General features: G+C 48.9%; 1 long non-coding RNA gene across 1 annotated transcript; it reads left to right on the top strand.

Moving 5' to 3' along the window:
* Positions 1-9,159: 9,159 nt before the first annotated feature.
* LOC131901724 (uncharacterized) lies at positions 9,160-15,381 on the top strand. Its single transcript, XR_009376854.1, has 4 exons — positions 9,160-9,272; positions 12,007-12,084; positions 12,405-12,675; positions 15,295-15,381. It is a non-coding gene; the product is annotated as an uncharacterized LOC131901724 (long non-coding RNA).
* Positions 15,382-19,125: the final 3,744 nt, after the last annotated feature.

Raw genomic sequence — 19,125 nt, 5'->3', positions numbered from 1 at the left:
CATGACACAAAAACTTCTTATTAGTTATGAATGCTTTCTGGTCACATGGATTATGACAAAAGATGTGCATTCTACCCTATCCACCCAAATAACACCATGCACACCTGAGAATTTTCTGCAGATCAGAAACTGCCTTTGTCCCCAGAAATAAACTTCACAAAATCATACCAATTGTAGCTGGTTGTAGCAAAGTTAGCAGCATTCTAATCATGTATTGCTGAAAGACAATCCATTACCATCTTTCAATCAGTTTCTAAAATATTTATAATATTTATAAGACCAACCTGAAAGTGAAGTGCAATGTTCAGAACTTCTAGACACTAGACTTTCAGTTTTCCAATCTTTCTTCCCACTACACACAAAAACTCAGCCGTGTGTGCACACTGGACAGTGATATTACAAGCATCATATCTTCCCAAGCCAGATTCTCAGAGTCTCCACATGTCCAGGAAATCCATACACAGGAAGGCTCAGAGGACAAGGACTAGTGCCCATGTCACCACATGGACCAAAAAAACACAGTCTGGATCATGGTTCATCCAAGTCCCAGCAGAAAAGACAGCTCAACAGACCTGCTCTGAACATGCTACACTCACCATGGCATGGCTTGTGGACTTCATTACAGCAGAACAAGAGGATAATTCTGGAAAGAACCTGGAAGCTACCTCCTGCTGATGCTCCTGATTGCTAACACTTCCAGAATCTCTCATCAGCTAGGACCACCAAGCTGGGCTTCAGGACATTAGCAGTTTCCCTACTGGGTGAGCAGAGTTCAAAGGACTCAGAAAGAAAAAACCCTCCCAGGTGGGTCCTTCCACACTATGATTGGATAGGACACTAACATGGGGATTTGGTAGTTTATTAAAATTCTCTAATATCCTAGAGCACTTCCTGTTTTTCTTCCAAGGCACATGGTCCTATAGGTGCACAGTTCATTACGCACTCATTGTCCATTGCAACCAACCTGTTGCTTCATAGCTGGGAAGTCCTACAACCAAACACAGGTCACATTCAAACAGAAACTGTTCTTAAACAAAAAGAAGCCATGGATTAGAACACAATGAAGGGTCTATGGGAGGGTATGAAAGCAGGGAAGACAAAGTGATAATATTGTAAACATAATCACAAATAATTTTGTTAAAAAGTTGAAACAGGATTTATGGCCATGTGCTCCAGAGACCAGGGATTTGTATTAGAGGACACCAAGTACTACTCATACCATTTCTCTTGGGGTATACATCTTAAACCTGGAAAACACAGTCATGTTAGGCAGGGCCACACCATTCTTTCCAGTTCTATTTCTTAGGTCCAAATGGTGTAACTACTCTAATTTGCTTTCACGAAATTTCAGTTCTTTGGTATCCAGATTCTTGATTGCCTGGTCTGTGGACCAAAGAAATGGCCAGTCAGAACATTTATTGATCTTGTAACATTGATTATCTCACTACTCATTGCTAAGGTCAACTACTATCACAGCAGGAAAGTTTTCACCCTCTTTCTTCCTCATCTCTCTCTCTCTGCTGTGACTATACCTGCTTTATAGTTGGTCAGTGAACTCAATTCATACACAAGTTCCACATCATTTGTAAATTCATGATAAAATCTAGAGAAGTTGGAGGATACTCATACACTGGTCTCTTTTTCCTTCCCACAGACTAGTCAAAGCCCAGCCTGGAAGGAGTTGCAGGACTATCTTTCCAGCACTGGAAGGCAGAGGAAGGAATAGGTATTCAAAGCAATTCTAAAGTATATTGTGTGAGGCAAGCCTGAGCTACAAGGTATGTTGACCAATGGTTCACAACCTTCCTAATGCTGTGACTCTTTAATACAGTTTCTCATAATGTGGTGACACCCCAACTATAAAATTGTTTTCACTGCTACTTCATAATTATATTTTTGTTCATGTTAGAAATATAATATAAATATCCACACTTTCTGACAGTCTTAGGCCAGTCCTGTGATAGGGTAATTTGATCCCCCAAAGGGAGCCATGACCTCCAAGTTTGAGAAGCACTGTTATAAACTGACATAAATAAATACATAAACAAATACCAGTTAATAAAAAAATGGAATAAAATTGTTAAATTAGGAAACATAGAAAAAAACTATCAGTAATTCATCAAAAGAAAATGAATATTAAAAAGGATACCAATAATTGATGTTTAAAAGTGGCAAGAATAACTGAAAGCATATGTAGCTATACTGACTTTGAATCAGAGTAGGCACCTCCATGGTAGAGTGAATACCATTAATAAGAGACTGTATGACTTTGTCCCACATAAAATGATAGCTACTGTGTAGTATAAACTAACACATGGAGTTACAGCCAATGGCCTGTATCTCCAACCTCTCATCTGACTTCACTGTATCAATAAGGATTGCACACATCTCCGTAGAAGAGTTTGCTATTTGGAAACTGAATACTTAGTAGTTCAAGCTATCCTCCATAAACTGTACACCACCTAATAGTGCCAGTCTTCATTCACATAGGAGGGATTAATTCATGCAGAGAAATTACAGAGAAAGTCACTCACTGTGCCCCATCAGCCCTTCTTTGTAATGGAGACCTTTGCACCTCACTGCACTCAACTTCAGTCTGTGATCAAGCTATTGCCTAGTCTAATGCCCCCTGTGGTGTAAACAGTGGCCCATCCCTGTCCTGGCCAGCGGGATCTTCAGCAGAAACCCTAGAAGGGCAAATGGCAAATGAAAGGGACAAGAGACACAAAGAATTGACAGCAAGACAGTATTCTGATTTAGCTGCAAAATTTTACTTTTCTCAGGTGGGTTTTATAGAGGCAGACCAGGAAACTTTCTTTGGGAAAAGATCAGGGGACTGTTGAGTTGCCAAGCAACCCAACCAAGCAACCTAACCAGAAAACATTGTTACTAATGGTCACTGTAGCAGAAAGATAAGGAAATGTTAAGTTATTTTCTATTAACTTAGGACTTGTGCTGTGGGATGGTCTGTATGTCAAGTGTGTTGCTGATTGGTCAGTAAATAAATCACTGATTGGCCATTGGCTAGGCAGGAAGTATAGGCGGGACAAAGAGAAGAATTCTGGGAAGTGGAAGGCTGAGGGAGAGACACTGCCAGCCACCACCATGACAAGCCGCATGTGAAGATGCCGGTAAGCCACGAGCCATGTGGCAAGGTATAGATTAATGGAAATGGATTAATTTAAGCTGTAAGAACAGTTAGCAAGAAGCCTGCCACAGCCATACAGTTTGTAACCAATATAAGTCTCTGTGTTTACTTGGTCGAGTTTGAGCGGCTGTGGGATTGGCGGGTGAGAGAAATTTGTCCTGACTGTGGGCCAGGCAGGAAAACTCAAGCTACATATGGCGCCCAATGTGTTGGCAAGAGTTTCCACCTAAAACCTGAGTAAAAAGATTCTAAAATGGAGCTAAAAACAGCTCCTAGTTATCTCTTTCAAGCTAGTGGTAGCCTGCATGTTTGAGCTACTATGGCGGGTTCCTGGCGTGCATGCTCGACCTGCAGTATGGCGGAAATGAGGCCTCTGCAAGTGGCACATTAAGCTGTATGATAGATTTAGCCTTTGCTAGTACAAAAAAAAAAAAAAGAGGTTTCTGGGCTACACGCTGCTTTGATAGAAGCATAGACCCACTATGTCTGAGAGTTGATGGCTCCCAGAGCTGGTGGAAAACCACCTCCTTGTTGGGAAGCTGAAATGGTCGGAGCCAGCAGCCATAGCGCCAGCGCCGTTTTAGGCTTAGAAGGCTGCAGTTTAAAGCAATAGGCTCAAGCTAATATAAAAAAAATAAGCCACGTAAAGATGGCTACCACACAGAGAATCTGGATTATGTTCTCTTTAATATTTGTAACTAAAGAAAAACATTTGATTACAAAAGCTGTTGAGTTATGCCAAAATGTATATTTTAAAGGTACCTTGACTTCAAAATTCGGATGTAAGGATATATTGCTTTGGAAAGGAGGCTCTGATTTTGTTTCCACAGAAAGCCAGAGGCTATGGATTTGTTCAAGATTAAGATACATCAGGTTTGACCAGCCAAGACCCCCTGAAAGGTCTCCGATGACACCATGGCCCTGATGATCCAACATCCAGAATGGTTTCAAGGCAACTGGCTCAGAAGACATACCCTCACGGACTATTCCATAATTCTAAAATTTTCTTTGTATCCCTATAAGATACAGCGCCCCCCTCCAGCAGGAAGTAATAAGAGAAACTACACCCAAATTCCCAAATATACCTAGCTGACTTTGGAGATATGTAAAGGTTAAAACCTTCCTTTTTAAGTAAAGAAAAGGGGAAGTGCTGTGGGATGGTCTGTATGCCAAGTGTGTTGCTGATTGGTCAGTAAATAAATCACTGATTGGCCATTGGCTAGGCAGGAAGTATAGGCGGAACAAGGAGAAGAATTCTGGGAAGTGGAAGGCGGAGAGAGAGACACTGCCAGCTGCCACCATGACAAGCCTCATGGTGAGATCCCGGTAAGCCACGAGCCATGTGGCAAGGTATAGATTAATGGAAATGGATTAATTTAAGATATAAGAACAGTTAGCAAGAAGCCTGCCACGGCCATACAGTTTGTAACTAATATAAGTCTCTATGTTTACTTGATCGGGTCTCAGTGGCTGTGGGACTGGCGGGTGAGAGAGATTTGCCCTGACCGTGGGTCAGGCAGGAAAACTCTAGCTACAAGTCCCCCTATCTGGAGCCCCGACTAGTGCCCACAGCTGCATGTCCTTTTGCCCTGTGTCCATCAGGGAGCAGCCTTTTGCCAGGTGGGAAGCCCGGGGGTGGGCCTAGAGCCCCATTCAGTTGGTTGGACGTCACCCTTGGTGTGACACCTTCTCCTGTGCTCTGTGTTCTGGGACATCACCACCCCACTGCCCCCAGAAGGAACAGAGTCAGCCTGGGAGGCCCCTCTTGGCTGGAGCCTTGACCTGGAAGCTTGGGTCAGCAGACCCAGGGCCATCCTGGCAGCTGTACTGGTCACCCTGGAGGGTGGAATCATGTAGACAGCGGCTGGATCTCTGAAAGCCACTCGTGTGTGTGTGTGTGTGTGTGTGTGTGTGTGTGTGTGTGTATGTGTGTGTTTGGAGTTCTAGCGGGGCAAGGGCAGGGATGCAGCTGTGAGAATACCCTGGTTTGGCAGCTAGGGGGCGACGCTCAGCCCTTGGTCCCCAAATCCATGAGTATGTTTCTGAGGCTCCTCCCCTATAGTCCAGATTGGCATGTGGTTTGTGGAGGATTCCCTTAGGGTCTGGTGCAGGCTCTCAAGAGCTTCTATACCCACATCCACACACTCCCCACTTGGCTCCCTCCATCACACCCTCCACCACCTGGCCCCTCTCCAGGTACCACATGATACTCTCAGGCGGGGCCTTCTGGGCTGGTAAGCGCCCAAAGCCGAGTGTCTCAGGGCAATGCAGGGCATGGAGGAACCTGTTAAGGTTTGTAACCGCAATCTGCACCACGCACCCCCACTTGCTGATCAACCTGGGGTCCCTAGCAGCAGCACTAGAGCCTCATGTCTGTCCAGTCCCGGCCTACATGGTTGGCCTCCATCTTGGAGCTTGGGAGGAGATCACTGGCTTTTTTTAATATTTAATTTTTTTTTTTTTTTGCTGTGCAAAGGGCAGAGGGAGAACACCTGTCGTCCTTGACCCTTGGCATTCTTGGTGCACTGCTGCCATCACGCAGATTCAGTTTGCCGATTCCACCACCAAGTCCCTGTGCTAGCCTGGAAATGGAGTCGGGCTGTCTAGGGAAGGGCTCCCGCCTGGGTCTCCCAGCACCAAAGAGGTTCTCTTGCCCGCTCCTTGACCCAGGAGAGCTGGAGGAGGAAGCAGGGTCCTGGTGACCAGCTCCGGGCAGGGGCCACGAGACTTAGCTTGCCGGTGGCAGGAGCACAGCCTCCCAGGTCCTGGGGCCGCCATGTCTGGCAGCAGCAGAGGACCTCTCCGCAGGGGATTGTGCAGCCTGGGCTGCATCATGGTCGTTTTGGGGAAACATCCTGTGTGCCGGCCTGCCTGCCCTTACCATGGTGCACCAGGCCACGCAGGACCGCCCATCTTTTCTCTGAGCCTCCCTAGCAGTATTCACAGCTCAATTTGAGAAACCACACAAACTCTGCCCAGCATCTCTGGGAGGTGCTCAGGGTCTCAGGTCTGGTGCTAGCCACTGTGGCCAAAAGTCTGTCATCCATTTAACTTCTCCTGAAAGCCCCTCTCCTTTCTGGCTGCCAGGTCTTCTCTCTGGATTGCCTTTGGTTCCTTTGACAGGGTTTGCCCTTGAGCTGTGCTAAAGGTGGAATTCAGGGACTGGAACCTGTCAGAAAAGGTTCCTGTTCCAAAGCAAAACCCCAGAATCCTACAAGTGGTCTGCGAGGTCCCCCCCCCCCTCGCATCATCATCCTATGCAAGCTGGTTGTGTGTACCCTGTGATCAGGAGCTCAAGGCAGTGTGGTGGCTCAAGGGGAATCCCAGTAGCAGCATCCAGACCAGGGTTTGGACTCAGGGGTGCTCACAAAGAGACCAGGAAGAACTTAGGTACCATGGTGGCCAGGTTTCATGGTCCCTGCCTCCCCTGACAAGCCTCCTCTGTGTCATGCAGGATACATGCAGGCTGCATACTCCTTCTTGTGTTCTCCTGCCTAGCTCCCTTTGCCTTAAACCCAGGGAGAACTCCCAGGGTCAAGTTCAAAAAGCCCGTTGTCCTGCACTGCCCTGTCCAGACATCATTTCAGCAGGAGAAACACTTAAAGAAGGCTCTGATCTTAACAGAGGACACTATCTGTAGACCTAGAACTGCTCTGTGTGTGTGTGTGTGTGTGTGTGTGTGTGTGTGTCTGTGTGTGTGTGTGTGTGTGTATTGGGTGTTTGTGTGTTCCTGGTTTTGTTGTGGTCTAATCCTGTGAGTGTCCATAAGCAGTGCCTGAGAGGCACAGTATGTAAGAGTTATGGTGGTCAGGCCAGGGTTGAGGGAAGGACAGGTTGGCATGTAGTGGAGCCTTCTAAGGCTCCATCCTTCAGCTCCAATTCTGGTGAGCACAAGGTTTTCAGTGGTACATCCTGTGTGTGGTTTGGGGCTCAGGGGTGTGCTGGGGCATGGTGGCTGAGAGCATTGTGTCAGAACCATCGGGTAGGTGGCAGTACCGTCCTTTGGAGTGGCCTACCAGGCCGGTCTAGGAAGTCAGGGCCTCCAACCTCACCCCCTGCACCAGGAAGCTCCCCTTTTAGCCTCACCAAAGTCTCCAGGAGGCTTTGTAGAGATGGAGAGTTGGAAGACCATAGACAAGCTTGTCTCCAGGTGGCAGGGAGAGGGATTTCCTTCTAGGCTCCATCAAGAAGATGTCAGCAGTGTGGAGGATGGCTTCTGGAGACTTTCAGTGCTCATGGAAGGAAGGCTTCCCGTTGGGGAATACAAAGCATTTCCCAAATGAACATGGCCTAGCTATCTTGGATACCAGGGATGGGACTGTACATGGGAGACAGGGACAGAGGGAGACAGAGATAGAGGTGGAGGTGGAGGTAGAGGAGGATAGATAAGTGAGAGGGGGGGTGACAGGGAAAGAGAGGGGGGAGGGACAGGATGAGAGAGTGTGGGAGAACAAATAAGAATCTGCTTGTGGAGTGTTGGGTGTTCTCTTGTTTTTGGCTGTTTTTCATGCAGGCTGGTGGGCAGACCCACTCTGTCTATGGACACTTTTTTCTGTTCCAAGGATCTGTGCCCCTGGAGGGAATTTTGTGTAGGACAGCTGGAATGTTGTGGGACATCCATAAGGACAGACAGGGTGGGTGGGTGCTGCAGGCATCCTGGAGTTAAGAGTGAGAATTGCTTCTTGTCCCTCAGCTTTGATGTTACCTGTCCTCGGTCCACTTGAATCTGTTGAGAGAGCTGAGTCCTGTGTGTGCCTAGGCCCTGCAACAGGTAGGTGGGTGTCAGGAAGGTGGAAGGACCATCCTTTAGAGTGGCCTGCCAGGCAGGTCTAGGAAGTCAGGGCCTCCACCCCCAGCAGTATGAAGCTCCCTTTTTAGCCTCATCAAATGTCTCCAGGAGGTTTTGTGGAGAGGGAGATTTGGAAGAGCATAGACAGGCTTGTCTCCAGGTGGCAGGTAGAGTGATTTTCTTCTAGGCTCCATCATGGAAGGTGTCAGCAGTTTGGAGGAGGACCTCTGGAGACTTTCACTGCTCATTGAAGGAAGACTTCCTGTTGGGAGTGCAAAGCATTTCCCAACTGAACATGGCCTAGCTAACCTGGATACCAGGGATGGGACTGTACATAGGAGAGGGACAGAGAAAGACAGAGATAGAGATGGAGTTGGAGGTAGAGGAGGATGGCTAAATGAGAGAAGGAAAGTAAGGCGAGAGCAAATGAGAATCTGCCTGTGAGATGTTGGGTGTTTTCGTGATTGTTGGTGTTTTTTTCATGCAGGCTGGTGGGCAAACCCACTCTGTCTATGAACACTTTTTTCTGTTCCATGGGTCTGGGCCCCTGGAGGGAATTTTGGTGATGACACCTCGAATGTTTAGGGAAATCCATAAGGACAGACAGGGTGGGTGGGTGCTGCAGGTATCCTGGTGTTAAGAGTGAGAATTGCTTCTTGTCCCTCAGCTTTTATGTTGCCTGTCCTTGGTCTGTTGAATCTCTTGAGAGAGCTGAACCCTGTGTGTGCCTCGGCCCTGCCACAGGTAGGTGGGTGTCCACAGAGGAAACAGAGAGTTCCATGCCTGACAGGGTCTTGAGGAAGTTAGAGAATGGAAAGAGAAGTTTCCTGAGTGGTGCCTGGTAGTTGGTGTAGGGTAGGGTCGGGAGGTGGGAGGTTAGGGGTGGGAGGTGGAGGGCTGTGCAGAGGAGAAGGATTGTGACAGAGCTGGAGGTAGGTCAGAATGGTTGCCTGGTGCTGCCCAGGAGACGGTTAAGGTGGGGGCCTGAGCCCAGGGTTTGGTAGGCAAGAGGACAGGTGGGTGCAATGTTTCTTCTTTTGATGTGTCCTTGTCTCCACCTCAGGGCCCTGGCTGGCCTGCCTGTTGAAGCGAGGTTGTAGATGTCCCCGACCTCCAGTGGTCCCTGCTCCTGGTGATGTGGGGCAGCATCCACCTGCATGCACTTCACCTTGGAGGCCAAGGTTTTGGAAGGAAGCCCTTTTCCTGTCCTATCTCAATATTAGACCATCGGACCATGGGACATGAAGCTCAGGCCCCCCACCCTGGAGTCGTGACCAGTGTACACAGCTGCCTGCCCTTTTCCCTTGTGTCCATCCGGGAGCGGCTTTCTGCCAGGTGGGAACCTGGGTCCCATTGAGTTGGGCGGTAGTCTCCCCTGGTGACACAATTTCCCGTGTGCTCTTGGTTCTGGGACATCACCACCCCACTGCTCTAGCAAGTCCGGGGTCAGCTTGGGATGCCCCTTCTTTGCTGGACCCTTGACCTGGAAGCTTGGGTCAGTAGACCCAAGGAGTTGTAAGGGTCACTCTGGTGGGTGGAGTCATGTAGACAGCTGCTGAATCTCTAAAAGCAGCTGTGTGTGTGTGTATGTGTGTGTGTGTGTGTGTGTGTGTGTGTGTGTGTGTGTGTGTGTTTCTTGGGTGATGGCTGGAAAAGGGCAGAGATGCAGTTGTGAGAATACCTTGGTTTGGCTGCTAGGGGGCTACGATCCTGAACCCCAACCCCATGAGTATGTTTGTGAGGCTCCTCCCCTAGAATCCAGATGTGGTTTGTGGAGGACTCCCTTAGGGTCTGGCTCAGGCTCTCAAATGCGCCTTCTCCCACATCCACACACTCTCCCCTTGGCCCCCTCCATGACAACCTGCACCAACAGTCCCTTCTCCCCGCACCCCATCATACCCACAGGCAGGGTCTTTAGGGGCTCGCACAAAGCCAAGTATGTCAGGGAAAGTGCAGTGCTTAAAGGTTAAAATGGAGGAACCAGTTAAGGTCTGTGACCCCCATCTACACACCACAACCTCACATTCTGCACACCCTCGGATCCCTAGCAGCAGCCCTAGAGCACAATGTCTGGACAGTCCTAGCCTAGATAAATTGCTTCCATCTTGGAGCTTTGGATTTTTTTTAGCTTTCCGTAGGGCGGAGGGAGAGCACCCTTCGCTCTTGGCCCTTGGCATTCTCGGTGCACTGCTGCCATCACGAATTTTCAGTTTGCCGATTCCGCCAGCAAGTCCCTGAGCTTCCCTGGAAATGGAGGCGGTCTGGCTATGGAAGGGCTCCCGCCTGGGTCCCCTAGGACCAAAGAGGTTCTCTTGCCTGCTCCGTGACCCAGGACAGCTGGAGGAGGAAGCAGGGTCCAGGTGACCAGCCATGTCTGGGAGCAGGAAATGACCTCTCCACAGGGGATTGTGCAGCCTGGGCTGCATTGGGGTGGTTGTGTGGAACTTTTCCTGCCTGCTTGCCAGCTCGCCTACCTGTACCGTGGTGCACAAGGCCACCCCGGGACCCCCTAGCTTTTTTCTGAGCCTCCCTAGCAGTATCCACAGCTCACTTCCGGAGACCACACAAACTCTGCCCTGCTTCTCTGGGAGGTGCTCAGGGTCTTAGGCCTGGTTGCTAGCCCCTGTGCCCAAATGTCTGTCATCCATTTAACTCCCTTCTTTACATGCCCTCTCCTCTCTGGCTGCCAGGCCTTCTCTCTGGCTTGCATTTTGTTTCTTTTACAACTGGCTTTTCTCTTGAGCTGTGCAACAGGTGGAATTCAGGGACTAGGACCTGTTAGAAAAGGTTCCAGCTCCAGAGCCACATCACCAGATCCCTGTAAGGGGTCTGGACCCCTCAACTCCCCAATCATCATCCTATCCAACCTGATTGTTCGTACCCACTATGGCTGTGTGGTGGCTCAAGGTGAATTCCAGTAGAAGCATCCAGAACAGGGTTTGGACTCAGGTGTGCTCACAAAGAGGCCAGGCAGGACTTTAGGTAACATAGTGGCCAGGTTTTATGTCCCCTGCCTCCCCTGATAAGCCTCCTCTGTTTCATGCAGGACCCCCATAGTCCTGTCTTCTCCTGCCTAGCTGGACTTACCTAATGCCCGGGGAGAACCCCCAGAGTGAATGTCGAAAACCTCTTGTCCTGAACTCACATGTCCAGACATCATCTCAGCAGGAAGAATACTTAGAGAAGGCTCTGAAATTAACAGAGGGCACTATCTGGAGTCCTAGAACTGCTAAGCATGCAGGAGCGCTTTTGTGTGTGTGTGTGTGTGTGTGTGTGTGTGTGTGTGTGTGTGTGTGTGTGTGTCTGTGTGTGTGTGTGTGTGTGTGTGTGTGTGTGTGTGTGTGCATGTATACCTGAGATTATTGTGGCCTAGTCCTGAGAGAAGACATAGCAGTGCCTGAGAGGCTCAGTATGTAAGAGTTGTGGTGGTCAGCTTTGGGACGTAGGGGAAGGACCGGTTTGCATGTAGGGGAAGTCTTTTAGGGCTCTTTCCTTCAGCTGCAGCTCAGGTGAGCACAAGGTTTGAAGTGGTGCATCCTGTGTGTAGTTTGGGGCTTAGGGGGCTGCCAGGGCATCGTGGATGAGAGCACTGTGTAGGAACCATCAGAAAGGTGGCAGGAATGTCGTTTGGAGTGGCCTGCCAGGCAGGTCTAGGAACTCAGGGCCTCCACTCTCACCAGCTGAACATGGCCTAGCTACCCTGGATACCAGGGATGGGACTGTACATAGGAGTGAGGGATAGAGGGAGACAGATGTAGAGGTGGAGGTGGAGGAGGATAGATAAATGAGAGAGGGGGGTGACAGCAAGAGAGAGGGTGGGAGAGCAAATGAGAATCTGCCTGTGGGTAGTTGGGTGTTTTCGTGATTGTTGGTGTTATTTTCATGCAGGCTGTTGGGCAGACCCACTCTGTCTATGGACACATTTTTCTGTTCCATGGGTCTGGGCCCCTGGAGGGAATTTTGTGTGACGACACCTGGAATGTTGTGGGAAATCCATAAGGACAGACAGGGTGGGTGTGTGCTGCAGGCATCCTGGTGTTAAGAGTGAGAATTGCTTCTTGTCCCTCAGCTTCTATGTTGCCTGTCCTCGGTCCACTTGAATCTCTTGAGAGAGATGAGTCCTGTGTGTACCTAGGCCCTGCCACAGGTAGGTGGGTGTCCACAGAGGATACAGAGATTTCCTTGCCTTACAGGTTTTGGGGATGTTAGAGAACAGAAAGAGAAGTTTCCTGAGTGGTGCCTGGTAGTTGGTGTGGGGTAGGGTGGGGAAGCAGGAGGTTAGGGGTGGGAGGTGGAGGGCTGTGCAGAGGAGAGAGATTGTGACAGAGGTGGACGTAGGTCAGAATGGTTGCCTGGTGCTGCCTAGGAGACGATTAAGGTGGGGACCTGGGCCCAGGGTTTGGTAGGGCAAGAGGGCAGGTGGGTGCAATGTTTTTTTCTTTTGATGTGTTCTTGTCTTCACCTCAGGGACCTGGACACCCTGCCTGTTGAGGCGAGGTTGTGGATGTCCCGGGCCTTAGTGGTCTATGCTTCGCATGATGTGGGGCAGCATCCATCTGAACGCTCATCACTACCAAGGCCAAGGTTTTGGAAGGAAGCCCTTCTCCTCTCCCATCTTAGTATTAGACCATCGGACATTGGGACACGGGACTCAGGCCGCTGACTCTGCATCCCTCACAAGTGCACACCACTGCCTGCCCTTTTGCCTTGTGTCCATCCTGGAGCGGCCTTCTGCAAGGTGGGAAGCCCGAGCTGGGTCAAGGATCCCATTGAGTTGGGTGGTCGTCTCCCTTGGTGTAACACCTTCCATCCCACTGCCTTAGAAGAACCGGGTACAGCCTTGGAGGCCCCTCTTGCCGGGCCACCTTGACCTGGAAGCTTGGGTCAGCAGACCCAAGGCCATGCTGGAAGCTGTACTGGTCACCCTGGTGGGTGGAGTCATGTAGACAGCCACTGGATCTCTGAAAGCTGCTGTGTGTGTGTGTGTGTGTGTGTGTGTGTGTGTGTGTGTGTCTGTGTGTGTCTGTGTGTCTGGGGTGAAGGCTGGGCTAGGGCAGGGATGCAACTGTTAGAATACCCTGGTTTGGCAGCTGGGGGGCGATGCTCTGCCCCTGAACCCCAACACCATTATTATGTTTCTTTGGCTCCTCCCCTATAGTCCAGATGTGGTTTGTGGAGGACTTCCTTAGGGTGTGGCTCAGACTCTCAAGTGAACCTGCCCCCACATCCACACACTACCCACTTGGCCCCCTCCATGACACCCTCCACCACCTGCCCTCTCTCCCTGCACCCCACCATACCCTCAGGCAGGGCCTTCAGGGGCTGGCACAAAGCCGAGTGTGTCAGGGAAGTGCAGTGCATGGAGGTTACAATGGAGGAACCAGTTAAAGTCTGTTACCCCCATCTACACACCACACCCTCACCTTCTGCACACCACTGAATCCCTAGCAGCAGCCCTAGAGTGGCATGTCTGTCCAGTCCTAGCCTAGATGGTTGTACTCCATCTTGGAGCTTTGGCTTTTTTTTTTTTTTTTTTTTTTTTTTTGCTTTGCGAAGGGCGGAGGGATAGTCTCCCAGCACCAAAACGGTTCTCTTGCACACTCCATGACCCAGGAAAGCTGGAGGAGGAAGCAGGGTCCAGGTGACTGGCTCCTGGCGGGGGCCACAAGACTTGGCTTGTAGGTCATGGAAGCACAGCCTCCAGGTCCTGTGGCTGCCATGTCTGGCAGCAGGAGAGGACCTCTCTGCAGGGGATTGTGCAGCCTGGGCTGCATCATGGTCTGTGTGTGGAACTTTTCCTGCCTGCTTGCCAGCTCGCCTGCCCTTACCATGGTGCACAAGGCCACCCCGGGACCCTCTAGCTTTTGTCTGAGCCTCCCTAGCAGTATCCACAGCTCACTTCCGGAGACCACACAAACTCTGCCCTGCATCTCTGGGAGGTGCTCAGGGTCTCAGGCCTGGTTGCTAGCCACCTTGGCCAAATGTCTGTCATCCATTTATCTCCTCCTGCCATCCCCTCTCCTCTCTGGCTGCCAGGCCTTCTCTCTGGCTTGCATTTTGGTTCTTTTACAACTGGCTTTTCTCTTGAGCTGTGCTACAGGTTGAATTTAGGCACTGGGACCTGTTAGAAAAGTTCCAGCTCCAGAGCCACATCACCAGATCCCTGTAAGGGGTCTGGACCCCTCAACCCCCCATCATCATCCTATCCAACCTGATTGTTCGTACCCAGTATGGCTGTGTGGTGGCTCAAAGTGAATTCCAGTAGAAGCAGACAGAACAGTGTTTGGACTCAGGGGTGCTCACAAAGAGGCCAGGCAGGACTTTAGATAACATAGTGGCCAGGTTTTATGGCCCCTGCCTCCCCTGACAAGCCTCCTCTGTTTCATGAAGGACACACATAGTCCTGTCTTCTCCTGCATAGCTGGACTTATCTTATACCCGGGGAGAACCCCCAGAGTGAAAGTCGAAAACCTCTTGTTCTGAACTCACATGTCCAGACATCATCTCAGCAGGAAGAATACTTAGAGAAGGCTCTGAAATTAACAGAGGGCACTATCTGGAGTCCTACAACTGCTAAGCATGCAGGAGTGCTTTTGTGTGTGTGTGTGTGTGTGTGTGTGTGTGTGTGTGTGTGTGTGTACCTGGGATTATTGTGGCCTAGTCCTGAGAGAAGACATAGCAGTCCCTGAGAGGCACAGTATGTAAGAGTTATGGTGGTCAGCTCTGGGATGTAGGGAAATGACAGGTTTGCATGTAGGGAAGCCTTTTAGGGCTCCATCCTTCATCTCCAGTTCAGGTGAGCACAAGGTTTGGAGTGGTTCATCGTCTGTGGCTTGGGGCTCAGGGGCATGCCGGGGCATGGTGGATGAGTGCACTGTGTAGGAACCATCAGAAAGGTGGCAGGACTGTCGTTTGGAGTGGCCTGCCAGGCAGGTCTAGAAACTCAGGGCCTCCACTCCACCACCTGAACATGGCCTAGCTACCGTGGATACCAGGGATGGGACTGTACATAGGAGCGAGGTACAGAGAAAGACTGAGATAGAGGTGGAGGTGGAGGTAGAGGAGGATAGATAAATGAGAGAGAGAGAAAGTAAGGCGAGAGCAAATGAGAATCTGCCTGTGGGGTGTTGGGTGTTCTCTAGTTTGTTGGTGTTTTTTTTTTTTTTTTTCATGTAGGCTGGTGGGCAGACCCACTCTGTCTGTGGACACTTTTTTCTGTTCCATGGGTCTGGGCCCGTGGAGAGAAATTTGTGTGAGGACACCTGGAATGTTTAGGGAAATCCATAAGGACACACAGGGTGGGTGTGTGCTGTAGGCATCCTGGTGTTAAGAGTGAGAATTGCTTCTTGTCCCTCAGATTCTATGTTACCTGTCCTCGGTCCACTTGGAATCTCTTGAGAGAGCCGAGTCCTGTGTGTTCCTAGGCCCTGCCACAGATAGGTGGTTGTCCACAGAGGATACAGAGAGTTCCTTGCCTGACAGGTTTTGGGGAAGTTACAGAACAGGAAGATAAGTTTCCTGAGTGGTGCCTGGTATTTGGTGTAGGGTAGGGTCAGGAGGTGGGATCATAGGGGTGGGAGGTGGAGGGCTGTGCAGAGGAGAGAGATTGTGACAGAGCTGGAGGTAGGTCAGAATGGTTGCCTGGTGCTGCCTAGGAGACGGTTAAGGTGGGGACTGGTCCCAAGTTTTGGTAGGCAAGAGGGCAGGTGGGTGCAATGTTTCTTCTTTTGATGTGTCCTTGTCTTCACCTCAGGGACCTGGACGGCCTGCCTGTTGAGGCGAGGTTGTGGATGTCCCTGGCCCCAGTGTTCCCTGCTTTGGATGATGTGGGGCAGCATCCACTTGAACGCACTTCACCAAGGAGGCCAAGGTTTTGGAAGGAAGCCCTTCTCCACTCCCATCTCAATATTAGACCATCGGAGCATGGGACAGGAAGCTCTGGCCCCCCACCCTGGAGTCCTGATCAGTGTACACAGCTGCCTGTCCCTTTCCCTTGTGTCCATCCGGGAGCAGTCTTCTGCCAGGTGGGAACCCGGTGCTGGGACTAGGGTCCCATTGAGTTGGGCGATAGTCTCCCTTGGTGTCACAACTTCCCGTGTGCTCTTGGTTCTGGGACACCACCATCCCACTGCTCTAGCAGGTCCGGGGTCAACCTGGGAGGCCCTTCTTTGCTCGCCGCCTTGACCTGGAAGCTTGGGTCAGCAGACCTAAGGCCATCCTGGCAGCTGTACTGCTCACCCTGGTAGGTGGAGTCTTGTAGACTGCTGCTGGATTTCTGCAACGTGCTATTTGTGTGTGTATGTGTGTGTGCGTGTGTGTGTGTATGTGTGTCTGTCTGTCTGTCTGTGTCTGTGTCTGTATGTGTGTGTGTATCTGTGTGTGTGCACGCACACATGTGAAGGACCTCATGTAGAGGTTCAAGGACAACTTTCAAGAGTCAGTTCTGTCCTTCCACCCTGGGACTTGGTGCTTACACTATGGTTGTTGGGCTAGCACAGCAAACTCCTTTACTTGCTAAGAATTCTGTTGCCTTCTGTATCTTCATTTTTGTCAGTGTTATGGTTTGTGTGGGTCAGGTGTTTTCAAGAGGGGACATACAGGTCAGGGATCATTTTTGAATTTAGTAATATTTTAAAAGTCCATCCCAAAGGTAAATAACTTAGCATCCTTGGTGTAGTAGACGAATGGAACTAAAGACTCCAATTTTCAGTCAAGGATCAAGTCTCCTTTAGATTAATTTTTATGCAGTGTTATTCTAAGTAAAGTTTCCCCTGGGAACAAGTTAGAATTCTCTACTGCAGACCTACCAAGCAGTTTACATTTGAACATCATTCTTCTGGGATTCATGTATGTACTCAGTATTAAAGTACTGATATCTAATTGTTATAGAATGATAGTTGCTGAGGTCATTTAATGGAGAGGAGGGGTACCATAATTGTGACTTTCATTGTGGCTGATCATTTCTTAAAGCAGAAAAACTGCTAAACCTGATTTGTAAACCCAAATACCATTATTTAGAATAATAGTTACTGGTGATAGAAGGCAGCATAAGTTAGTATAAATTCTTTTCATTTTTGTTTATACAGAAAATATTTATACAAAGATCAAGATCGTTAACCATAAAAAGTTCACATTTTAAGTGTAAGTTGATCATTAGATCGTTTCCTAGGATCCATGTAAGGGTGACGGGAAGTTTGGGGAAGAGTTTCTGTGTAAAAACAACAAGGCAGCGCTTAGGGCTGGTGGTGGGACTTGAGGGCCTATGAGGTTAGGGGGCTCTGAGAAATGCAGAGAGCAGGAAGAGAATGAATGTGAGGTCCAAGGGAGCTGATGGTTGGGATGCTTGGCCCATTGCAACTGGGCAACTTTCTCCATAAACTGGCCAAGAACGATGGTCCTCCTAAACCTTACCTAAGCTGGTTTATAAGGAAAAGACTTCATACTGAGAGGTAAAGAGGAGCCAGGGGTCTAGGGTTGACTTTGTCCTGACACTAAAAGGTACAGGTGGGAGAATAATAGACTTCTGCCTCCATCTATAGAGCAGTAATAAGCAATGCCTGCCAATGCTGGGAGTTAGGCTGTTAGAACAGAGAGCTCTATAATGCTTCCTAAGGGGACTAACTATTCTGAAGCAAGAATGAGAAGACTCAAATGCAAGGACCCCATTAAAATGTAGATCTTGCTGGCAAGCAATCAAGAGAAGATTAGCCACAATAGTGCTGGTAGCAAGTGAAAACAATGGATAGTTCCTCTTTACAAACAAGAGCATCAAGCAGCTGAGAAAACCCCTCTTGATGTTAGGAGAAAACCTCAAAGACCGTCTCTGCCTTAGAAAGCATCTGATTGAATTTCACTCTGGGGCTCCTGGTTTCAGAGTCAGCACTCAGACCATGACAGAAAAGATTAGGTAGAATGGTATGGTGGGAGAAGATGTGACAGACGTGTTAAGGTCTTAACGTATCAGAAAGCAGAAAGAGGACCAGAATCTGCGTAGGCTCTGTCCTTCAAAACCCACCCCTAGTGATCCATATCCACCAGCTAGGAGACCCGTCTTCCAAATACTCCACAGCAGTACTATATGGGAACCAAGTTCTTAAACATATGAGCCTGTCAGAAGCAAATTAAATCCAAGTCACAGCATTCACATTTATTTATATCAGTGTGGATGCATACATATTTATTCTATACTTTGTGTTATTATTCAATATGTCTATATTTATTTTATTGTGTATATTGCTGCAATTTGATAGAGACTTTTTTTCTTCCTTTGGCATACCTCCATCCTTGTAGGTGTGTGTGTTGGGGGGTCAATACTTTGGAGAAAGGTATGTCAATGTTTGGCATGGTAAGGGGTTGTCACACCATTTCTAAAGTGGCATTCTTATTTTGCATTTCTATTAGAAATGGTTGTGTGTCCCTGTTGCTCTGTGTCTTAACAAGCAACTGATACAATTTTTTAAAAAAGATGACCATTTCTTTTCATTTTTGTGTCCTAGTACTGGAATTCAAGACCAGACGCTTGTATATGCAAGATATACTGTCTGATTTTTGGTTTTGTTTGTCAAGTTGGGAAGAAGGAACATTTGTTTAAGAACTGCCTTTATTAGCTAGCCTTTGGGCATGTGTGTGGGACATCTTCTTGACTGCTGATTGATAGAGGAAAGGTCTAGCCCACTGTGAGTGGTCCCTTGCCTAGGTAGGTGGCCATAGGTTATATAAGAAAGGTAGCCTAGTAAGGCAGAGCAGAAGCCAGCAAGCAACATCCATTCATGATTTCTGCTTCAGATTCGGCCTCCAGATTTCTGTGCTCAAGTTCCTGCCTTGACTTCCTTCCACAGTGGACTGTCACCTGTAAGCCAAATAAACCCTTTCCCAGAATTGTTTTGGTCTGTGCTTTGTCACAGCAGTAGAGAAAGAAGCTACCACACCAGGGAACCATTTTGCCACTGTTCTCCAGGCTCTGGATTGGCACTTCGTTTTCTTGTTATACATTTTATTATTTAAGACAATATTTAAATTTATACTTTGATCATGATTTTCCCATCCCACAAGTCCTTCCAAATCCTCTACCCTTCCCTACTCATCCAACTTTAAGTTCTTTCTCAAAACAAACAAACAAACAAATAAATAAACAAAAACCAATTCTTAAAAAGTATGTAGTTATACTTGGTTTCAATTTTATGGCTTT

This window comes from Peromyscus eremicus, unplaced genomic scaffold (assembly GCF_949786415.1).
Source record: "Peromyscus eremicus unplaced genomic scaffold, PerEre_H2_v1 PerEre#2#unplaced_240, whole genome shotgun sequence".
NCBI lineage: Eukaryota > Metazoa > Chordata > Mammalia > Rodentia > Cricetidae > Peromyscus > Peromyscus eremicus.
Note: the sequence above shows the minus strand (reverse complement) of the source record. Positions and strands in the feature narration are given on the sequence as shown.